At 38.7% G+C, this 25000-nt stretch overlaps 2 protein-coding genes across 3 annotated transcripts in view; one reads left to right on the top strand and one right to left on the bottom strand.

The window, feature by feature from the left end:
• The window catches only part of grhpra (glyoxylate reductase/hydroxypyruvate reductase a), a 459032-nt gene that overhangs the window by 158314 nt on the left and 275718 nt on the right, over positions 1 to 25000 (top strand). The gene's annotated exons all lie outside the window — the stretch shown is intronic.
• Positions 1 to 25000, bottom strand: part of lingo2 (leucine rich repeat and Ig domain containing 2) — a 246724-nt gene that overhangs the window by 86229 nt on the left and 135495 nt on the right. For both annotated transcript variants that reach the window (XM_060885168.1, XM_060885167.1), the window contains exon 4: positions 4619 to 4705. The gene's annotated coding sequence lies outside the window, so the exon portion shown is untranslated. The remainder of the gene's footprint in view (positions 1 to 4618; positions 4706 to 25000) is intronic.

The following is a 25000-nucleotide window of genomic DNA, read 5'->3' as shown; positions in this document are numbered from 1 at the left end:
TACATATACAACAGACATTGACATTTTTCACATATTTAACTGACATTTACTCACACACCTCGATCCATAATTAGGCTTTCACATTGACTGTCTAGTTACAGACTTGACCTCTGCGTGGGTTTGAAAATTCGCTGCTACACTCCGAGCCAAACGTAATGCGTCGCTAATCATGTTTGCTAATGACCGTCTATATGTCAACGATGTAATTCACCCTTCATGCAGGACAACCAGGTTCTCGCTGTTCTGCAGAACCTCGAGATATTTATTCATGTATTCATGGTAATTGTACAAAAAGCGCTGAGAAAGACAACCAGCTGCACATCCGAACAGTAATAACAAGGGCGGCCATATTTTTGTTCTAAAATGAAACACATTCATTAGACTAAGTGAATGATTTCCAAGCCAGTCGCTAAACTACGGCGTATAGATGATGATGATGATGATGATGATGTAGCGACACACTAGCTACCGTATGTGCCGAGCTTAGCATCTTTACAAGGCCACAGTTTTAAGACCAGTGAAGAACAAATCAGTTGCAAATCACCAAACACCGTGTGCTCTATTAAAAACCTCTTATTCAAAGCTACACATGCTTCTGCTTATTTCCCTCAGTCTGTATTATTATACTTCACTAACAAACTATGACATCTAATAACATCTAATAACGTAGTTATTAGAGATGAGCCGGATACTCGGCTGAAACGAGTATCCGGTACGGATAAAGCACTTCTGCCGAGTACAAGTATTATACGAGTCAATATCTGTGCTCGGATTGAATGAAAATCATCATTGGGTATCTGATTGTGTCAGCGTTCTGTGATAGGCTAGTCACAGTGCCCCTCCCCTACAGTGATAGGCTAGTCACAGCGCCCCTCCCCTACAGTGATAGGCTAGTCACAGCGCCCCTCCCCTACAGTGATAGGCTAGTCACAGCACCCCTCCCCTACAGTGATAGGCTAGTCACAGCGCCCCTCCCCTACAGTGATAGGCTAGTCACAGCGCCCCTCCCCTACAGTGATAGGCTAGTCACAGCGCCCCTCCCCTACAGTGATAGGCTAGTCACAGCGCCCCTCCCCTACAGTGATAGGCTAGTCACAGCGCCCCTCCCCTACAGTGATAGGCTAGTCACAGCGCCCCTCCCCTACAGTGATAGGCTAGTCACAGCGCCCCTCCCCTACAGTGATAGGCTAGTCACAGCGCCCCTCCCCTACACACATACAGATGTATTGTGTTGCTGTGTCTCGCTCTGCTCACTCACAGTCACACACAGAACAGCTCTCTGTCTCTCCCTCAGTCACTCGGGTTCGTGGGTCTTTTCCGTTAACGTTTAGGGTTTCTTCAGCTTTTTACTTCGGGTTGTAACGTTAATAATACGTACTTACTAACCAGTAGAGTTCTGGTAAACGTGGGTTCGTTCAGACGTGGTGCTTGCTTGGTAGAATGCGACTCGCATTGCGTCTCTGCCTGTCGGAGATTTTTTTCTTTTTTAAAACTTCAGCTGTCTCTAACCAGTAACCAGACACTGTGTGTCTGACACGTTTTTGCTGTATTTCATAAAAACATAAAGGTAGTAAGCTAGTGTTATAAATATAACAAATTAATTATTACCGGTTAAAGCCCCGTCCATTTCAAGACAATGGAAACCCGCCTACTTCTGGGTTAGGCCCCACCCACTCCCGAGTACAGATACAGATACAGATAATTCATATGGTTAACAGATACAGATACAGATACAGATAATGCTGTACTCGCTCATCCCTAATAGTTACATAGCTGCTTTATTTTTAGCCTACTTATTTACTTATTTATGGCACCCCAAACACCAGACCAAACACTGAAGCTTTAACCTTGTTAGCTAGATAATAAACATATAATTTGGCCAACGATATTTAGACAATCAGCGTTTTGTTTTGTCGGACCTTTAAATGTTTTGAAGAGCATCAGTCAAACTACATGTATAGCGTCTATGGAGTAGGTTTCTGATGTTCTGATGGTTTCAAAGCTGAGGTGGAAAATATGAACTAATACTTAATACTTAAGTATCATTTGTGGGATATTTTAGTTTATTAAAATTTGTTAGTTACTTTCTCACACTTAAGTATAATTTATTAGCATGTATGACCTCTACGCGGTCCTGGCTAGGTAAAGGAACCTGCTCCAAACATTCCGTTATCTTGAACTACCGCTTTTCTTTAACACCTCGAACAAGATTGTGGATAAAAGCGCTGCTTCTGCTGCATGTCATTTCAGAGTTTGGAACTTTTCCCAGGCAGGAAGCAGTTCTTACTCCATAAAACTGTAGTAACTCAGAAATACTGAGGTCTCAGTGCCATTTATTACACTGTGCAATCTGTTCTAAATGCTAAAGAGGCAGCCAGTCTGGTGGCAGGGAATTAGCGTGGACTCCTGACTCGTATGCTAAAGTTATAAACGGTGGAGAAGCTCGTAGCCCTGAATACTGTTTCATTTGTTCGTTGAAAAGCAGCTGCAAATCACAGATTTATAGAACCTCAGGAACTCCGACACCAAAAAGGAATCAGTGATGCCACCTGATGAACAATATATCAGCCCTTTCTCAATACCCTGTCCATCAAAGATAAGATATCCAAACCCTACGGTGAAAGAGCCACTGTATTGTGTGATATGAAATAAATCGAGCGAAGGCATAAGCAGGTGTTGCAACGTTTTAGTAGATTAAAAGCAGGTGAGGGATTTAACATAAGCTTTCTTCACTGTGAAAGCTTACCATGCCTGAGAGCTTGAGGGAAGCATTAATAAAAACCAAGATATTATTCTTTCATGATAAAAAAACCCCCACAGATTAGCAGCATCTTGAACTATGTGTGTATCTTTAAACCTCTCAGGCATGAAAATTTGAATATTTCATATATTTCGTCTTTGCTTTGTACTTATGTGATATTTATAAAGGGAATCTTTGGTCCAGCACAAGATACGGGACATAAAACCTCGGTAGAAGAGAAGCTCAGAGGAAAATATTGACTACAAATCTTAGCTGTCACATATACCTCATTGTTCCCTCTTTAATATGGTAGGATTTTGTTTCACTCGAGCGTATTTAATTTAATTGCGACTCGCTCTCATAATAATTCAGAGAATCTACAATGGCTGTGTTTTTTTTCCCCACTTGGATCTTCAGCCTCAGGTTTGAAACAAGAAAACACCCACTGGCTATAAGCTGTCTGTGCTTCTGTATGTTTAGGGTGAAAAGTATGCAGTGATTGTAGTAAGTTGCATGTGAAGAAATTTCGTAAAGGTCATTAGATATTAGGTGAAGTTTCTTCCCGCTGGTGAAGATAGCTAGCTAGTGATGATTGTGTTACTGTGGCTGTTGGAATCTGCATAAGCTTGCACTTTGAGCAAGTTACTGTATATCTCAGCTGATGTGTGTGTGTGTGTGTGTGTGTGTGTGTGTGAGTGTGAGTGTGTCTTTGTGTGTGGATTAGAGGGAGGGGAGGGGGGGGATCTCAGTTCTCAGATCGTTTCCATCTCTGATGCAATCCATTGTAACTCCAGAGCCCTTATATTAACAGTCCCAGAGAAATGAGTCATAAAATCTAGAAATATGAAAACATGTTCTACTGTAAACAGTATGACCTGACCTCCGAGGACTTCAGTTTCTCACTTCCTATTACCACACAGACGTTGGTTATTTTCTTATAACCGTATCTTCTTAAATATCTATTCATTCTATAGTTAGATTAATGCTGTTGGAAGACTGCAGTTCAACTTATGTTACAGCAGCTAGAAACACTCGAGTGCGGAGTTTATAGAGTTTATAGAGAGTGTATAGAGTTTATAGAGAGTGTGTGGAGTTTATAGAGGTTATAGAGAGTGTGTGGAGTTTATAGAGGTTATAGAGAGTGTGTGGAGTGTATAGAGGTTATAGAGAGTGTATAGAGTTTATAGAGAGTGTGTGGAGTTTATAGAGGTTATAGAGAGTGTGTGGAGTGTATAGAGGTTATAGAGATTGTGTGGAGTGTATAGAGGTTATAGAGAGTGTGTGGAGTTTATAAAGGTTATAGAGAGTGTGTGGAGTGTATAGAGGTTATAGAGAGTGTGTGGAGTTTATAAAGGTTATAGAGAGTGTGTGGAGTTTATAAAGGTTATAGAGAGTGTGTGGAGTGTATAAAGGTTATAGAGAGTGTGTGGAGTTTATAAAGGTTATAGAGAGTGTGTGGAGTGTATAGAGGTTATAGAGATTGTGTGGAGTTTATAAAGGTTATAGAGAGTGTGTGGAGTGTATAGAGGTTATAGAGAGTGTGTGGAGTTTATAAAGGTTATAGAGAGTGTGTGGAGTGTATAGAGGTTATAGAGAGTGTGTGGAGTTTATAAAGGTTATAGAGAGTGTGTGGAGTTTATAAAGGTTATAGAGAGTGTGTGGAGTTTATAAAGGTTATAGAGAGTGTGTGGAGTGTATAGAGGTTATAGAGAGTGTGTGGAGTTTATAAAGGTTATAGAGAGTGTGTGGAGTGTATAGAGGTTATAGAGAGTGTGTGGAGTGTATAGAGGTTATAGAGAGTGTGTGGAGTGTATAGAGGTTATAAAACATGTTGGTTATAACAGATGTGTTTATAGAGTTAGACTTTCTCAGACTCACCACATAGAGAAACGATTTTCCTTTCAGCCATGACGTAATTTCCTGCTCAGTAAAAATCTTGATCTTCCTCAAGGTCAGTTTTTAAACCTGTAAAAGAAACAAACGAGTACAAAAATCAACTGTAAATATAAACTGAAGAGTGAAGGCTCTGAGGGCGAAAACTCACTTTGGACATCTAGTATTAAACATTTAGTAACAGAATTACGCTTTTCATCGTTTTTGTGGATTTGAATACAGGAAATGTGTTAATTTTATTATATTCTATAATGTTTAAGACAAGAAACATGTTAATGCTCTAATCCTGAACTATATTTTTTAGTCATTTGTTCATGTTTTTTATGAAACCAAAGTAAAACACGACAAAAAACTGCATATAAAAATGTATAGTTAAAAAAAAACCACAATAACGCAAAACATTACTGAAGTCTATTTTTTTGTCTTTGTTTGTTTGTGAAAAAAATCATTTGCAATGATCTAAAGATAAACTCGGGTGTCTTTATTAAATCATTATCCAGAGGACAAACACTGTGACTTCCAAAGCCTACAATCAGAGTGTGTGTGTGTGTGTGTGTGTGTGTATGTGTGTGTGTGTGATATCTATCTATCTATCCTGAATAAATCAAATTTTTTCTCACTCTCTTGCCCTCGGTACGTCTGAGAAGAAAGACACTAATGAGGCTCTGTGAGTGGGCCAGTAGAAGACGGAGGACAGAGACATGGAGCATTATGCAAACGCTAGCTCTGAATTACTAATGAAAATGAAAGCTGCCCAGGACGAACCAGACGGCAAAAAATGGATCACATGAAATAAAACAGGAAAAGAAAGTTTGTCTTTTGGACACATGTAAAAATGTACTTGTAGCCTATTAAGCAGTTCAAAGGCAATACGTGTCCTCTGGTTTAACACGGATCCCATTGATCCTGGTGTTAAGATCCGCTTTCATTTCTAATTAACCCGTTTGTTAAAATCCTCTAATAAGGATCCCTTCATTCATATCTCCTGTAATGATCCCTATGTTAATCCCCACTCACTGAGATCCCTTGGATAAAACATCCTCGTTTAGATCTCTTGTTACTCGTTGAAATCCCCCATTAAGGTCTTAGAGAGCTTGGCTTGTTTTGGTCCCCCATAAACTCCAGTCATTAAGATCCCATCATTAAACTCCGGTCATTAAGATCCTGTCATTAAGAGACAATTGTTCAAGTTCCATCATTAAAAGCATCTTGTTTAGATCCCTGCATTAAGATCCTCTCATTAAAAGCCACTTGTTCAAGTTCCATCATTAAGACCCCCTTGACTAGATCCCCTGATTTAGATCAGCTCATTTAGATCCACATGTTCACGATGCATCATTAAGATCCGCTTAATTAAATCTCATCACTTATTTACTTGTTAAAATGCAATCCTTAAATTATCATTAAGATCCTACAATGTGTTTGCAATATTATGATCCTTTTTAAGATACCATTGTTAATATCACATTTTTAAGATTTGCCTGTTAAAATCCTCTCATTAAGATCCTCACAATATGAATCTCTCATTATGAATCACCTCAGTAAGATCACCTCAATAAGATCCCATCACTAAAATCTCCCCATAATGAATCTCTCATTATTAATCACCTCAGTAAGATCACCTCAATAAGATCCCATCACTAAGATCCCCCATAATGAATCTCTCATTATGAATCACCTCAGTAAGATCACCTCAGTAAGATCCCATCACTAAAATCTCCCCATAATGAATCTCTCATTATGAATCACCTCAATAAGATCACCTCAATAAGATCCCATCACTAAGATCCCCCATAATGAATCTCTCATTATGAATCACCTCAGTAAGATCACCTCAATAAGATCCCATCACTAAGATCCCCCCATAATGAATCTCTCATTAAGATCCCCTTTATTAAGATTCTCATTAAAAATCTTTTACTCTCCCTTTCTTTAAGATCCCCTCAATAAGATCCCCTTATTATGAATCCATCATTAATTTCCCTCTGATTATGATCGTCATTAATATTTTCTGTAAGATCCCCTCATTAAGATCCCCTAGTATGAATCTCTTGTTACTCTCTCATTAAGATCCTATCATCACCTGTTAAAGAACACTTTTAAAGATTCATTTTATCCTTATTAACATCCCCTTTTATACGTAGATCACCTCATAAGATCTCCTCTTTCAGTGCATTGAGGATTGTTTAATATTTCATAGAGTTCACGCTCTTTATGAATTATAGACATTACGTTTAAGGGGTCTTGTAGCACATAGAACACAGACCTGACCTCATGACTTTGTTATCAATTACATCCATTCACTCAATACTGAGTAACTCTATAAAAATCCCTTACTGTAATAACGCCTTATATTTTCTCTTTTCACAAACTGCTTTGAATTAGAAATAAGATTCATTTGAGTAAAATCAATAAGAGCCGTGGTATTCAGCACAAAATGTCATTCCTCCCAGATGAGTGAGATTAATGCGTCTTTGCTTCCTGATTAAAAGCTCTATTATCGCACAGATACATGACTGAACACATCACCGCACAGACGCTTCGTCGGACTGTTGTGACACTTTGGTTTTTTAGCCGTCCGTCACGTGATTGTAAGCATGTGGCTTCAGTCCGTTATGTAATAAATTACAAACAGTAAGAAAACAGTACAGAGTCGTCACGTGCTTACTGTCGTTAACATTTACAACATTATTAATGATCCTATAGATTTTGGTAAGCTAGTGATAATTTATACAGTCACAACATATTACTACATACACAGTTTATATAAACTAAATAGGCTATTTATTAGATTAGATTAGATTAGATTAGATTAGATTAGATTAGATTAGATTAGATTAGATTAGATTCAACTTTATTGTCATTACACATGTACATGTACAAGGCAACGAAATGCAGTTTAGGTCTAACCGGAGTGCAATAGTAGCAAGTGCATGATATACAGTACAGTTTGTACAAGTTTTAATTAAGTTAAATAAAGTGGTAATATGGAAGTATTTTACAGATGTGTGTGTACTGTGAACATAATATACAGCTTTACTGTATATGTGCTGTATCAAAATATATGGCTATTCTTATAAACAGTAATTTACAGATATGTATGTACTATGAACATAATATACAGATGAAGATATATGTACTATGAACATATACTGATGGCTATTACTATTAACTGAAATTTACAGAAGGGTGTGTGCTATAAACAAAATATAATGTATATATATATACACACACACACACACACACACACACACACACACACTTATGGACAGATAGTCTTATCCAGTGCGACTTACTTATCTCAATTTACACAACTGAGCATTTGAGGGTTAAGGGCCTTCATCAGGGGCCCAGTTAGGTGGACCTATGATTCAAGCTCATAACCTTCTAATCAGTAGTCCAACACCTTAACCACTAAACCTTAACCACATCCACCAAATACACACCAAATTACCAAATACACCAAATATATCACAAGAAAGTAGACAAGAGCTTATTTATGAATTGAGATTCTTTCTTGAATTCTTACTTTCCACTATTTCTTTTTTTCTTTTCTTTGGTGTATTCATCTTTACTTCTTTCTCTCTTAACTTCTCCTTTCATCCCTTGCATGTATTCTTTCTTTCTTTCTTTCTTTCTTTCTTTCTTTCTTTCTTTCTTTCTTTCTTTCTTTCTTTCCTTTTTTCTATACTTAAAACTTTTAGTCCACATTTGTTCTTTTTCTGAAGATATATTTTTTAAATTTTTTTTCTAATAAAGAATTACATTATTAACATGTAGCCAGTAGCTGAGTTTATAACTGAGTTTATTGCTTTGTTGATTTTTATTTAGAAGACAGATTCTAAATTCCTTTATCAGACCTGGTCCCGGTTCGGTCCATTCTGCAGACGTGTGTGTTTAACAACCTGGTCTTAATATAATGGCTTTAGGTCTATTGTTACTATAAAAAATCATTAGGCGTCTGTGATACTGATACGACACTGAGGCTGTAAAGACAGCTCAAAAAATATGTTCATTTCTTTCTTTCTTTGTGTTGGTGTGTGTGTGTGTATGTCTGTGCATGCGTATATCTGTGTGTGGGTGTGTGTGTATGTCTGTGTGTGTGTCTGTGTGTCTCTGTGTTTGTATGTCTGTGTGTGTATGTCTGTGTGTGTGTCTGTGTGTGTGTCTGTGTGTCTCTGTGTGTGTATGTCTGTGTGTGTATGTCTGTGTGTGTGTGTCTCTGTGTGTGTACAGTATGTCTGTGTGTGTATGAGTGCGTGTGTGTGTGTCTGTGTGTGTGTGTTTGTGTGTATGTCTGTGTGTGTGTGTCTGTGTGTATGTCTGTGTGTGTGTCTGTGTATGTGTGAAAGTCTGTGTGTGTATGTCTGTGTGTGTGTGTGTCTGTGTATGTGTGAAAGTCTGTGTGTGTGTCTGTGTGTGTATGTCTGTGTGTGTGTGTGTCTGTGTGTATGTGTCTGTGTGTGTGTATGTCTGTGTGTGCATGTCTGTGTGTGTATGAGTGTGTGTGAAAGTGTGTGTGTGTCTGTGTATGTGTATGTGTGAAAGTCTGTGTGTGTATGTCTGTGTGTGTATGTGTATGTGTTTGTGTATGTGTGAAAGTCTGTGTGTGTATGTCTGTGTGTGTGTCTGTGTGTGTGTCTGTGTGTGTGTATGTCTGTGTGTGTGTGTCTGTGTGTGTGTGTATGTCTGTGTGTGTGTGTGTGTCTGTGTGTGTGTATGTCTGTGTGTGTCTGTGTGTGTGTGTGTGTATGTCTGTGTGTGTATGTCTGTGTGTGTGTGTGTGTGTGTGTGTGTGTGTGTGTAACATCTCTCATGCAGTGCTGTAGTGCTGTTTGACCTGACAGAACGTTTTCTAGGTCCATGTTTCTTTCTGATATAAAAAGCAAAATATAAATGTAGTTTATTTTTTTTTTTACTTTCCCTCCAGCCCTCATCTGGATTCTTTACCTGCAGGCATCAGCGGCAGAGTCGACACAGGCTAAATTTATCATTCCTCCATTAGCACTGGAACAAGAAAGCTATTCACTCTAAAATTGCTCCAAAGTGTTCTTCTCTAAGCAGGAATACAATGTTCGACTGTCGACAGACAAATTGCTCTGACATTTAAAAGTACACTTTTAGTCTGGATTATAGTTGAAAGAGACGAAATAGTTAGATATAATATGTGTTTTCTTCTAAGTTTTGTTAAGTCTAATTCTCATGAAAGAGTTTCTACAGTCAGTCTGTTTGGGATGTAAGTGTGATGTGCACCTTGTGTTCTGTACTGACAGGAAGTTAAAACAAACACTGAGCTAAATGCTAAACGCTAAATGCTAATGCTATCACAAAACTGGGAATGGAAATAAAATCCACAATCCTCTCTCTCTCTCTCTCTCTCTCTCTCTCTCTCTCTCTCTCTCTCTCTCTCTCTCAATCTCTCTGTCTCTCTCTCTCTCTCTCTCTCTCTCTCAATCTCTCTGTCTCTCTCTCTCTCTCTCTCTCTCTCTCTCTCTCAATCTCTCTGTCGCTCTCTCTCTCTCTCTCTCTTTCTCTCTCTCAATCTCTCTGTTGCTCTCTCTCTCTCTCTCTCTCTCTCTCTCTCTCTCTCTCTCTCTCTCTCTCTCTCATGTGTTTATTGTGTGTTGCATTGTGTTTATGTAGTGTGTTGTGTGTTGTATTGTGTATGTTTTGTGTTGTATTGTGTTTATGTAGTGTGTTGTATTGTGTATGTTTTGTGTTGTATTGTGTTTATGTAGTGTGTTGTGTGTTGTATTGTGTATATTCTGTGTTGTATTGTGTTTATGTAGTGTGTTGTGTGTTGTATTATGTATGTTTTGTGTTGTATTGTGTTTATGTAGTGTGTTGTGTGTTGTATTATGTATGTTTTGTGTTGTATTGTGTTTATGAAGTGTGTTGATGTAGTTGATGTAGTTGTGTGTTGTTGGAGTTATAAAATAGTAAATAAAATCTCTCTCTCTCTCTCTCTCTCTCTCTCTCTCTCTCTCTCTCTCTCAATCTCTCTGTCGCTCTCTCTCTCTCAATCTCTCTGTCGCTCTCTCTCTATCTCTCTCTCTCTCTATCTCTCTCGTGTTTATTGTGTGTTGTATTGTGTTTATGTAGTGTGTTGTGTGTTGTATTGTGTATGTTTTGTGTTGTATTGTGTTTATGTAGTGTGTTGTGTGTTGATAGTTTGGTAATATATTGTGTTGAAAAAGTGTGTTGATGTAGTCGATGTAGTTGTGTGTTGTTGGAGTTTTTTCTCCTCCCACAGTTGTGGGTCTTTCTCTAATCCAGCAGCTCTGATTATCCAGCTGGAGGTTGGAGTCTGTCCTCTTCAGCTCAGCTCTAGAGTTCAGACCCAAACTCCTGATCCAGTCTCACACTGACTGACAGACTGGGTGTCATGGAGGACAACAGAGCAATTACTCCCAGCATTACACCAATTAATAAAGATCCTCGACCTCGTCCGTGTGTGCACCATGTGGAGCTTGTGTGTGTGTGTGAGTGTGTGTTTGTGTGTGTGTGTGAGAGAGAGGTTCGAGGTAATTATTCAGGGTTGAATTAACACCCGCGTGAGCTGATTACTTGAGGCTGGTGCATGAGAACCGTAACAAACCCGTGTCCTGCTGATGGAGGATGTGCTGAAGCTTTAATACACAAGAAACCGCGTGTAATGTAAAAGAAGTTACATGTTAATTAGAACCGGATTTTCAGGAGTTCTAGCTCACGGTTCCGAGGCTTCACTGGGCTCCGTCTGTACGGTTTATCATCACAGGACACATCAGAGAACGGTGTGATGTTAGCATGTGGAGGTTCAGCAAATTAAACCAGGTTTGAGATGAGATTCTTTCTTTCTTTCTTTCTTTCTTTCTTTCTTTCTTTCTTTCTTTCTTTCTTTCTTTCTTTCACGCATTGTGTCTTTCCTATGTTCTCTCTTTCACACTAGCTGTTATAGCATAAGTTATAACTAACTTCTGCGCCGTTCATCACACTGTGTTGCTGTTGATCATCAGTTAATGACTCAGAAGCCTCAGTTGATGCCATCACAGAACAAAGTGAGGAATAACGAAGTAAAAGCTCTTCCTTCTACACAAGTGAGCTATTATTTCAACCTAAAATATCTCTGGATCGATGTTTGGCTCGTGATCCAACGATGGATTTTCCCTCTTCTCTTTCTCATCAAACTGAGAGCATTAAAAGGCCAGGGTCAAAAAGGGCTCGGAAAGAGCTGCATTGATTTCTGCCCTGGGAAATCATCTCAAAAGCAGCACAACTCAACCTCCTCAACAGTAGCTTTTTCATTGCACTTCTCCTTTCATGATGAGAATTGTGGAACAGAGAGAGAGAATATTAGGAAGAATGGCTGCAGATATCAGAAGGCACGAGCGGCTGAACGAAATCCTCAGCGATGTGTGAGACACTAGCACCTTACAGCAGCTCACAGATCCTTAAAGTTATCCTCAAAATATTCATTAACAGCAATTAACACATCAAGAAAAGAACTTAATTGATTATTACAAAGGCAAGTGAGAACATCCTGCTGATCCAAGGAAGCTATTTAAATTATAATTCTGCTTTCAGCAAATGGATTTACTGAATAAATTAACGATAAATACCACAAATCAACAAAATGTCAAGGGTGCCCAAATTTATGCACCTGTCTAATTTCGTTTTGATGCATATTGCACATTTTCTGCTAATCCAATAAACCTCATGTCACTACTGAAATATTACTTTAGTGTCCTTCAGTTATTTGATAGATCAAAATGAAACACCCAAATATTTATAAATGAAAATTATGGAAATTGTCAGGGGTGCCTAAACTTTTGCATACGACTGTATCTATCTATACCATTAATTTACAACAACAATAAGAACAACAGCAACAATAATAATATAATAGCACTATTTCACAAGAACCTGTGTTATAATACGTTCACACACACACACACACACACACACACACACACACACACACACACACACACACACACACACTTGTATTTAAAAAACAACTCCTGTTCATGATGGGTTCCATTACTTTTGCAGTGCTACATATTTAATGTACATATGTAACAAAGGGAAGCTGCTATTTTCCACCTTCAGTCTTTTTTATTTCTAACTTTTAGACCTTTTTACCAAACCTGTGTGTGTGTGTGTGTGTGTGTGTGTGTGTGTGTGTGTGTGTGTGTGTGTGTGTGTGTGATTAATGTAGCTCGTCTAGATCATGGCTACATGCTAACACACATGAGCTGCTTGCTGATTCAGGAGTTTCACAGAACTGAGTGAAAGTTCTGGTCCTCTGAGAGAAGCTCCAGTGTGTGTGTAGAAAACAGAAACCTGAAGTAAGCAGAAAACAGCGAGCTTCACGTCGTCGCCTTCGGAAGCTTCACCAGCACAAATACAACAAATCATCATCACCTCCTACTGGAACTCTACACATTCTCACAGAGAGCTACTCTACACTACTCAAATCTAATCTACTCAACTCTACACTACTCAAATCTAATCTACTCAACTCTACACCACTCAAATCTAATCTACTCAACTCTACACCACTCAAATCTAATCTACTCAACTCTACACTACTCAAATCTAATCTACTCAACTCTACACTACTCAAATCTAATCTACTCAACTCTACACCACTCAAATCTAATCTACTCAACTCTACACCACTCAAATCTAATCTACTCAACTCTACACTACTCAAATCTAATCTACTCAACTCTACACTACTCAAATCTAATCTACTCAACTCTACACTACTCAAATCTAATCTACTCAACTCTACACCACTCAAATCTAATCTACTCAACTCTACACCACTCAAATCTAATCTACTCAACTCTACACCACTCAAATCTAATCTACTCAACTCTACACTACTCAAATCTAATCTACTCAACTCTACACAACTCAAATCTAATCTACTCAACTCTACACTACTCAAATCTAATCTACTCAACTCTACACCACTCAAATCTAATCTACTCAACTCTACACTACTCAAATCTAATCTACTCAACTCTACACTACTCAAATCTAATCTACTCAACTCTACACCACTCAAATCTAATCTACTCAACTCTACACCACTCAAATCTAATCTACTCAACTCTACACTACTCAAATCTAATCTACTCAACTCTACACTACTCAAATCTAATCTACTCAACTCTACACTACTCAAATCTAATCTACTCAACTCTACACCACTCAAATCTAATCTACTCAACTCTACACCACTCAAATCTAATCTACTCAACTCTACACCACTCAAATCTAATCTACTCAACTCTACACTACTCAAATCTAATCTACTCAACTCTACACAACTCAAATCTAATCTACTCAACTCTACACTACTCAAATCTAATCTACTCAACTCTACACCACTCAAATCTAATCTACTCAACTCTACACTACTCAAATCTAATCTACTCAACTCTACACTACTCAAATCTAATCTACTCAACTCTACACTACTCAAATCTAATCTACTCAACTCTACACCACTCAAATCTAATCTACTCAACTCTACACTACTTTAAACTACTCCTCTCTACACAACTCTACTCTGTTTGTCATGCACTTGTCCTGTCTTCTTGTCTTGTGTCTCACACTGTGTACACCAGGTTGTACAGATACACTTTGTGTGTGTAGGACTAACTTACTTCAGTCCTTATCTCTGTGTTGTTCTATGTAGCTCCTGGAGTAACGTTGTGTCATGTCACTGTGTACTGTGTCAGATATAGATGGTGTAAATGACAATAAAAGCTTCTTGACTTGACTCGACTACTGTACACAACTCTACACTACACTACTTCACCCTACAACGCTCAATTCTACTCTAATCTACAGAAGACAACACTACACAACCTTTATTCTACTCTACTCTGTTCTATTCTACACCACACCATTCTACTCTGTTCTACTCTACTCTATTCTATTCTACATATACTCTACATCTACTCTACATCTATTCTATTCTACATCTATTCTACTCTATTCTATTCTACATCTACTCTACATCTACTCTATTCTATTCTACACCACACCATTCTACTCTGTTCTACATCTAATCTACATCTACTCTATTCTACTCTACATCTACTCTACATCTACTCTACATCTACTCTATTCTACTCTACATCTACTCTACATCTACTCTATTCTACTTTACATCTACTCTACATCTACTCTACATCTACTCTATTCTATTCTACACCACACCATTCTACTCTGTTCTACATCTACTCTATTCTAGTTTAGTCTACAGTACATCTACTCTATTCTATTCTATTCTATTCTATTCTATTCTATTCTACATCTACTCTACAACTACTCTACTATATTCTACATCTACTCTATTCTACTCTACATCTACTCTACTCTATTCTATTCGACCCTACATCTACTCTACTCTATTCTATTCGACCCTACTCTACTCTACTCTCCACCTTTTCATGCATTTGAACAATAAATGTATACTTTAACTTCATCTCATATTAATTTATCAGTTTCTGGAAACATTAATAACGAATGAACGTTTTTCATCTCTCTAAAACCATAAATATAACTAAAAATTAATAAATTAATTTTTTCTTTGTTGTTTATCCTCAGCTCTTTAGACCCTGTGGTTACACACTTAGCAGTTTTGGAGTTACAGAAGTTCTGACTTGAGGAATAAATCAGTTTCATTTGTAATTTTTTTTTTACAAAAGCAGAGAAACCAAGATTCCTAAATTGCCTCTGGTTTATTGTTTTTCGTGCAGCACCTCAAAAGTCTTTTGGCCGCTGTAGACACTGGGTGAATGAGGGAGGTCTTTCACCAGGCCACATTTCAAAAGATTCTGTGTAAGCTTTATTCGCTGGTGATGTGAAAGGAAGAGCGAGAGGTCACGATGCTCGGCTCGGATGCTCGGCCCCCAGCACGCTAGACCCCAACGGCAAGAGAACAGAGCGTCTAATGCATTCAGATCAGATGCATGGAAAATGTTTTGAAGCAGATCTGACCTTGATCTTAAGAGATTTTTTTTTCAAGTGCAGCATCATATCTTCATCATGCCGAGGATTTGAAATTACAATTTTGTCAAGGAGGTCAGCCAGAAGGTCACGTGTCGGCCGGCTTAACGTGCAGGTTGTAACGAATGATTTTTGTTGTTGTTGTTTTTATTAAAATGTCATTTAACGTTCTTAGAAAATGTATTACAGTGAACATTTACTTCGGTATCAAGAAAATGCCACAATTTGTACTACATGTTTAAGTGTGTAAAATGTGTGGCGTGTCCAATTGAAATAAAGGGCGGGGCCAATGCTAACAGATTCATTTAAGTTGAAAGTCAGAGAATAATTTCGAATCTCTCCAGACTTATTTTAGTTTTCATCAGATTTTAGTGTTCGTCTTCACTGCGGTAAAAAGAACTCATTACGTCCAGGACTTTCAGCTCGTTCCTTAAAAAACGTTTTGTTTTCAAATAGCACAATTAGGTTTCTACAAATGTAATACCTGCCATATGGAGGATTAATTAACACATATGATCTCCAATCCCAAAGTAACGTTCAGGATGTGAATAAATCACGCAGCAGATGATAAATTTGAATCTATTTGCATTTACTCAGCTCGTGTTTTGCTCAAGTAAAAACACCACATATTTCTAAAGGAAAGCCCTGAAATAAAAAGATGACTTTAGCTCGTTTTGCCCTCTTTAGATGCTGTGAATAAAAATTATACGTTATGGCAGGTGAAAATAAGTTTACACTTGTGTTTACACTTTTACTAAATTTATACCTAATCGCATACAACAGACAATACAATTTTTTTTCAATTATTATTATTAACTTTTAACATTTATTAACATTTTGAGTTCTGGTTCCTGATTGGTCGGAAAGGTGCAGATTAATTAAAGTGCCAGAAGCGCTATAATTAGTATGTTACTGTTTCTATAGTAACGGCTTATTCAGCTAAATGTGATGGTACAGTAAATAAGTGTTTGGATATCTTCTGGGCTTTTTTTTTTTTTTTTGTCTAATTAACTTCAAGCGAGTCTGCAGAAGGAGCTGCTGTGTACAGCTGCTATAGTGTTCTAACATTAAATTCAACCTAATTGCTGCTGTAAAAAAAAACAACAGAAGACACCAGGACATGCTGGAAATCTCATCATTGATTTTTTTTCTAAAACAGCAAAGCATATTATGTCATAGAGTGTTTATTTCTTACTAATCGGTCCTGAATGACCAAACTTGTACAGTAGAGCAGAAGATTACATCCTGTTTGTGATACTCCAACAATTATCTGCCGCCGTGACGTGAAAAGCACAGCCATTTTACATAGTATGCGTATATATTAAACCGTGGAAGGTTTAGCAGTATAAAATAATGAGGGAAATGGAGCTCGGGCGCATCACTGGGAGCAAAGTGCTTTTACTGTGTTTGCACTATTTCAGGTCAATGCTGCTGGGCCTGTTCGCTCTTTATTAGCAGGGTGTGAACAATGAGCCATGATAGTTAATAGCAAGACCTCAAGAGCTGCCGAGGGACCACGAGAGCTGGCGCACTGACAATCAATAGCCACACTTCATTTAGTTTATATCCATCTGCTCCACACTCCGCCTCCATGGCTGTTTTTCGCTCGCAGAACTGCACTCGCGACGAGTCCTCCAAGCCGAGTTTGTTTATTTAGCATATTTAGCTTGGCTCTGGCCCTCGCTGCCACCCTCAACGACAGAGGAGACGACACCTAAACAGAAGTTGAAAAGGTTGAAAGGGTTCAGCCCGTGAACTGCCTCACTGCCTCACTGCCTTACAGCCTCACTGCCTCACTGCTTTACCACCTCACAGCCTCATTGCCTAACTGCTTTACAGCCTCATTGCTTTACCACCTCATAGCCTCACTGCCTCACTGCCTTGCAGCCTCACTGCCTTACAGCCTCACTGCCTTACAACCTCGCTGCCTCGCTGCCTCACAGCCTCACTGCCTTACAGCCTCACTGCCTTACAACCTCACTGCCTCGCTGCCTCACAGCCTCACTGCCTTACAGCCTCACAGCCTCGCTCAGCTGATTGTTCGGAGCCGACGGTACACTTTATTTACTCTGGATGCCGCAGAACCAAAGGATGGAAATCTATCACCTGTTTCCTCTTCAGTCTCTGTGTGAAATCATTACATTGGGTTCTTTGGACTTGAATGACTTGAATGACCTGAATAAATGCATGAATTAAGACAAATAAGAATCTCTACAAAAGTAATGGCACCCTATAAAAGGAGGAGGAGTTGCAGTAGCTGAGCTGCATTATTGAAAGATTTAGAACATTCATCATTTAGCAGGAGCTCCTTCACTGCTAACTGAGTTTTTCAATCCAGACTAAATGTAAATGGCATATATGCGCTTAGTAATATATGACTGAGTGACGTTTTTTCATCATGTGCACACGAGTATGAAGAAAATCTGAAAATCGTAAAAGCTGTCATATGCTTTGGTCAGGAAAAATATTTGCACTTAATTTTACTAAAAGAATTAAGCTGGATGTCTGCAAATGTGGTGTATGCAAAACATAGGTCTAGAAACATCTGGCCAGATGTTGGAGTCCTGCTTGAGTCTCATCGTCACTAAAGCAGATGGATTCTTTAAACATCACGTACTGGAATTAATTGCACATCAACTTCATTTAAAAAAAAAAAATAATAATTAAGTAAACAATTTAATGAAAGATTAAAGATAAGTCGGGAAAACAACTGAATTTACATTGAGTACAAAGATCCGAACACTGTTCTCTAACGAGGTGACCTGTTTGCAGGTCTGGTCCTGATTGGCTCCGTCGGGAACCGATCTCCATAATCAGGCCATGCAGTGGGAGTCTCTTTGGAAAAAAGGAATAAAGAAAGAAAGAAATAAAAAACACTACGATGGGCCAGAGCTCTCGCTCGGTCGCCTCAACACTACACACCGCAATCAAGCTGCGATTAGAGGTTCGGCTCTCCATCAGCTCTCCAGAACTCTTCCACTCCAGAGCAAGTACATGAACCAGACAGTAGCGCAAAGTACAGTACGGTTGCTAGGCTGCGTACACTCACGAGGCCGGTTCATGACCACCACCATCAGCTTATTGGTTATTGCATCCTTTAATAAATTGATATGAACAACTAACGATGAAGTGATAACACAATAAATCACTTAATAACACCAATCAGTCCTGAACTAGCCAAACTAGCTGCAGAATAAATCACTCAGAGTCGCGTTGTAATGGGAAAATAATCACAACGGCTCATAATACAGGGTTAGTGAGTGAACAAGAAGAGACGAGGCCAAGAATACATGCATGACATTTGTGTTTGCATTTAGATTAATTATTATATATCTCCAAAGTGGATGTGGGAGTGATTATTATTATTGTTGTTTTAACCTAAAGTTTCTTTCTTACTTTCTATCTTTCTTCTTCTTCTTTTTCTTCTTCTTCTTCTTCTTCTTCTTCTTCTTCTTCTTCTTCTTCTTATTATTATTATTATTATTATTATTATTTGTAAATACTTTTTAGAAAGCTTTCCAGAAATGTTTCATGTTTTTTTTGAAAATGTAACATTTTAGGGGGCACGGTGGCTTAGTGGTTATCACGTTCACCTCACACCTCCAGGGTTGGGGGTTCGATTCCTGCCTCCACCTTGTGTGTGTGGAGTTTGCATGTTCTCCCCGTGCCTCGGGGGTTTCCTCCGGGTACTCCGGTTTCCTCCCCCGGTCCAAAGACATGCATGGTAGGTTGATTGGCATCTCTGGAAAATTGTCCGTAGTGTGTGATTGCGTGAGTGAATGAGTGTGTGTGTGTGTGCCCTGCGATGGGTTGGCACTCCGTCCAGGGTGTATCCTGCCTTGATGCCCGATGACGCCTGAGATAGGCACAGGCTCCCTGTGACCCGAGGTAGTTCGGATAAGTGGTAGAAGATGAATGAATGAATGTAAAATTTTAAAATCAATAAAAATGTGTGTGGTTTCTGACTATTTATTTATTTGTTTGTTTGTTTATTTATTAGTATAAGAAAAATTACTAGCTTTTAAAAAAAGTAAGTTTGAACCACTGGAAAATAAACATATATATATATATATATATATATATAATTTTTTATTAGTTTGTGAAGTATGAAATATTTGTATAATTTATTATTATTATTATTATTATTATTATTATTATTATTATTATTATTATTATTATTATTATTATTATCAAAAGAAAAATGTAATATACCTAAAATGCATTGTAGATTATTTTAAAAACACTTTCCAAAAAGGTTAATAATAATAATAATAATAATAATAATAATAATAATAATAATAATAATAATAATAATTCTCACCCCGTTTATGAATATTAAATACTTATTTTTATGAGTACATTTTTAGCTCCAGCGTGTCTCACACTAATGTGTTATTTTTTGGGACCTTTTGGTTTTTGGACTGAAGCCTGGAGTTTATTAGCAACACAAATTAACTGTAAATTTCACCATATTAACACTGTGAAGAAACAGCTTTGATTAATTTCACTGCTTAAGGTACAACAATCCAGTACACACACACACACACACAAACACACACACACACACACACACAAACACGTGCTTTTATGCTGTTACAGGAGACACAGAGATAAAAAAATAAAAAAAAGGTTATCGGTGGCTTCCAAAAAGCCACATGAACACTGATCTAAAACACACGACGACGGAATCTGGCGTCAATACGACACGTCCAGATGAAGTAAACTAAACAAACCAACTCCAAATGAGAGCGAATTAAACTTCCCCATCTGATATTCAGGAGCCCTGTGAGAAGGTGTGATGTTACACCACCATATTAACTTCCCAATCTGCACTGGATCAAATCCGTCTCTGAGCTCGACACCGGAGATAACACACAACACGACCCGCCACATGCTAACAACAGACCATGATTCAGCGTAATTAACCCTGCTTTTCACTCAGAGTCAAAATCGTTCAGTCACTCGGGTGTGATGTCATTAATCCTGCAGTTTTTATGTGTGATGTCATTAATCCTGCAGTTTATCTTAAGTTCAGTGAGTGTTTGAGGTTTGATACGTATCATGATGTTTAGGTTCAACAGCAAGTCTGAGTCAAAAAGCGATCTGTTTAAAACCTGTCTGACTGATGATACTTTTGTAGAAGTAAAATATAAAAAGCTAGTTTAATATCTACAATATCTACGATTTCTCAGGAAGTGAGACCCAACAACAAACATATAGGTGTATAACATATCTAAGATCAAGCGTAGCTTTAGATCCGATAACGGTACACGACATACGGTAAGCTAACAAACTAGCCTGCTGAGTATTGCTCAGTAAAAGCTAGCAAACCTGCTCATGTTAGTTAAAGCATAGCACATTATTTTTTGCAGCTCTTTCTACAGTACAGCCTTTTAAAACTGTTTTCTTTACATGTCCCATTAAACAAACTGTTACTATAGCAACCGTAATTAATCAATTAACATAAACCTGTGATTTGTTACAGAAAACGAATCAACACCTGCCCACTCGGACCAATCAGAACCCAGAATCCCACAGCGCTGTGGTGTTGATTCAACAATGTGATAGAATGTTGTTTGTTGGAAGGATCATCTCAGATTAAGAAGATCAGAAAACATTGCTCTTTTACTGGCTTGACTCATTCTAATCTGGCCTACAGGTCAATTATCACACACACACACACACACACCCCGAACCCATGCTGAGCATTTGGCTGCCTGCAAATGAGAGCAGCTGATCTAATAAACGATGACATTGAATTAATTAACGAGAGAAGACTAATAAAGAGTTCAGGTCATGTTTACACTGCGCCGTAACGTTCACCTCTGCACAGGATGAATCTGTGAGTCATTACGTTCATCTCATAACAAACAAGAGACTCGGGACACGACAGGACTGACTCACGGAGTCTGTAGCCTCGTCCATGAATCATACCTGATGTCCAAACAGAGGTCGTTTATTTATGGAGAGATCAAAATCAGGTGGTCAGTTTTTGACCTTAATGAGTCATTTGCTGGATCTGATTCAGAGTGAAATTGGTTCTCTTAGATTGTTTTGGTCATGCGATTGTTTTGGTTTCACATTGCGCTTTATTAAAGAAATAAAAGATTAAAAGAAAGCAAAAAAAAAAAAAGGTTGGATAATTAGCAAAGCCTATTATTCGTTACTCAGACATATGGGTAGATAAAAGCTAAAGAAACCTTCACTAAATGAGAAAAAATGAGAAGAAATCACATCTGACTTTTATCACGTCTTCTTCATATACTGCTTATAAAAAACCTCCCTATATGATTCATTTCATCCAGCTGAATCGATTCAGAGTCGATTAAGTAGAATTCACTCAGAAGCCGACACACCCACTTCACTTAGGCTCTCAGAGACGAACGTGATTGCTTTTTACTCAACACACAAAACCCTGCACATGTGAAAGCACCCTAAAAGCACTTCCTGTCTCCTCTGTCAATCAGAATGATTCTGGGTAAGTGTTTGTGTCCGTTAGCTCGTGGATAAAGAAAACGGTAGTTAGTGCTCTCCTGAAAGCGTGTTCAGCTCTCCGTGAGCACTGAAGGAAGCATATGTTAATCCCAGGTTGTCAACGGTCATGAATTGCAAGAGAGCCTTTAGAAAAAAGTAAACAAACATCTAACAAACATGAGGGGAGAAATATCTGTATCTCCAAAAAATATCTAAAAATCCAAAATCCACAGTAGGTCTAAAATCTGCTTCCAATTATTTTTTTCTACATCTACAATCCACGTCTAAGGGCCTTTTTACACCTGGTCACTTCACGTGTTTTCTCTGATCCGATAGCTATCTGATTTGTTAAAACTGTTCCATTTACATTAGACCACATAAACACGTCTCGGCGAATCGGATATCGATCCCATCTTTCTACTCCCACCCAAAATGCTAATATATCTCACCTCATTTCCGGGGTAATTGAAACGGAACACACTTTGGTGTGTGCGGTTTTCAGAACGCGATCAAAAAGAAGACGAAAAACTGGTTACGACGTTTATGTTACAAAAAACAGCGTTTACTGTTTGCTGCGTTTTCGCTGGCAGCAGCAGCACGTTTTAAGCCCCGACGAGACGCCTGTGTGAAAGATCACCTGAGTGACGTTCTTCCGTTTGGGAGGAGTTTAGCACTGACGTATGTGGCTTGAACAACCACATTCATTTACACCTGTCCAGTTTCATCTGAAACGCGTCCCAGACCACCTCCTGAAGGGGTTTGTACCATCAGATTTATATCCGTCACCAAAACTTTTCGGAGGGCATTTAGACCTGGTCTTTTTACCATCGGGTAGCTATCAGATCACAGAAAACACATGAAGTGACCAGGTGTGAAACAAAAGCCCCTTTGTTTATGAATGTGGAAGCACAAGCATCATAACATCTAGTTATTTTACCTTTTATTGCCAGCACAAAGCCCCACCCAAACTTACAGCTATATTTTATCTAATCATTTGGATCGAATTTATGTTTTTTAACAATATATTTGAGGGGTCACGGTGACTTAGCGGTTAGCACGTTCGCCTCACACCTCCAGGGTTGGGGGTTCGATTCCCACCTCCGCCTTGTGTGTGTGGAGTTTGCATGTTCTCCCCGTGCCTCGGGGGTTTCCTCCGGGTACTCCGGTTTCCTCCCCCGGTCCAAAGACATGCATGGTAGGTTGATTGGCATCTCTGGAAAATTGTCCATAGTGTGTGAGTGTGTGAGTGAATGAGAATGTGTGTGTGTGTGTGTGCCCTGTGATGAAAATGAATGAATGAATGAACAATATATTTGTTTTTTGTTTTTTTCTGAAGCCCTGTCCACATGAAATATGCGTATTTCAGACTCTAGACCGGGATTTCAGAGCAAAAAATAAGACGAGATGTGAAAAAGAAAAAACTTAATGAAGATGATGAGGATGAGGATTCACAAAGCAGCTTGTAGGCAGTCCTTCAAATCATGTCTGGAGTTGAGCTCTACAACCTCCTCCAGGTGAAACATCTGATCAAACATCAGCACTCGAATGTTTCAGAAAGAACATTATTCCCCAAATGCCAGAAGATACAGATATAATAACGAGGAAGGAGGAGGATGAAGAAGTGAGACAGGAAACAGGAAGTCATGGATTCTACCAGTGAACTTTATTTGCGTCTGAAGCGATTCATCACACTCCAGGAGATAACAGATTCCACTCCTACACTTCAACTGGTGTGCAAATGAAAAAAGAAATCTGGTTTACTATTTTTTCTGCTGCTCTGTAGCTCTTTATTGCAGCAGCAGATGAGGTCAGAGGGTTAATGCCGATTTAACAAGCAATTAATTGCAAGCTGGTACCTCTGAAGATCAGAAGAACAAATCTGCACCGAGGAGGAAGGATTTTTGTGTGTGGTTTGTTCTCAGGTCTGATGAACGGTTAATTGTAACGGTTCCCCTGGGCACAGGGTGATGATGTCATCGCAGAACATATGAAAGTCTGTGATTGCTCGGTTCATTTATTTTTTTTTTTCAAATTCTAATACATGAACAAATATAAAGTTCAGTCAAAACTCTAGATGTTACTGTACGAGAGGGAACTTTTATAATAAAGTGGAAGATTACAGGATGCTGAAGGATCTTCAGACGTCATGGACATTGTACACTTGGAGTGTGATCTTATCTGTCCTGGAGAGGCCTCTCAGTTTAAAGCTTTACAGTTAAATGTATAAATGTATAAACACGTTACTGCAAACTTCAGTGTGTCAGCGATTACACACAACTTTAATCATGTTTAACTTATAGCAACCCCGTAAACCAGAGTATTAGAACGTGTGGTTTGTAGATGCAGCATCTCCGGACCAATCAGAACCCAGAGTGTTCCACGGTGCACCAGTTTAAATTGTGATTCCAATTGAAAAGTGATTGTAGACTGAAAACCTGTCTGTTAAAGCAGATATTCAATCATGTGAAAGTGCCACACATTTACTGAATCATGTGACCTTTCTGTATCCTGTTCACCTGCTACATCCTGTACACCTGCTACACCCTGTCCAACTGCTACGTCCTGTCCACCTGCTACGTCCTGTCCAACTGCTACATCCTGTACACCTGCTACATCCTGTCCACCTGCTACACCCTGTCCAACTGCTACGGCCTGTCCACCTGCTACACCCTGTCCACCTGCTACGTCCTGTCCAACTGCTACATCCTGTACACCTGCTACATCCTGTACACCTTCTGTCCTCCAATCAAACACGGCCCTCAAACACAGAAGCTTAGTCGGAAAAGCAAAGTAAAAGGTATTAAAGCAGACTTACGAGAAACGCACCTCTGCTTCCTGTAACTGAGAGATCACATCTTCCTCTGCTGTATGAGCACATCAGAG

This window comes from Tachysurus vachellii, chromosome 13 (genome assembly GCF_030014155.1).
Source record: "Tachysurus vachellii isolate PV-2020 chromosome 13, HZAU_Pvac_v1, whole genome shotgun sequence".
In the NCBI taxonomy this organism is placed as follows: Eukaryota; Metazoa; Chordata; class Actinopteri; order Siluriformes; family Bagridae; genus Tachysurus; species Tachysurus vachellii.
The sequence above is the reverse complement of the archived record's forward strand: the minus strand, read 5'-3'. Positions and strand labels throughout refer to the sequence as shown.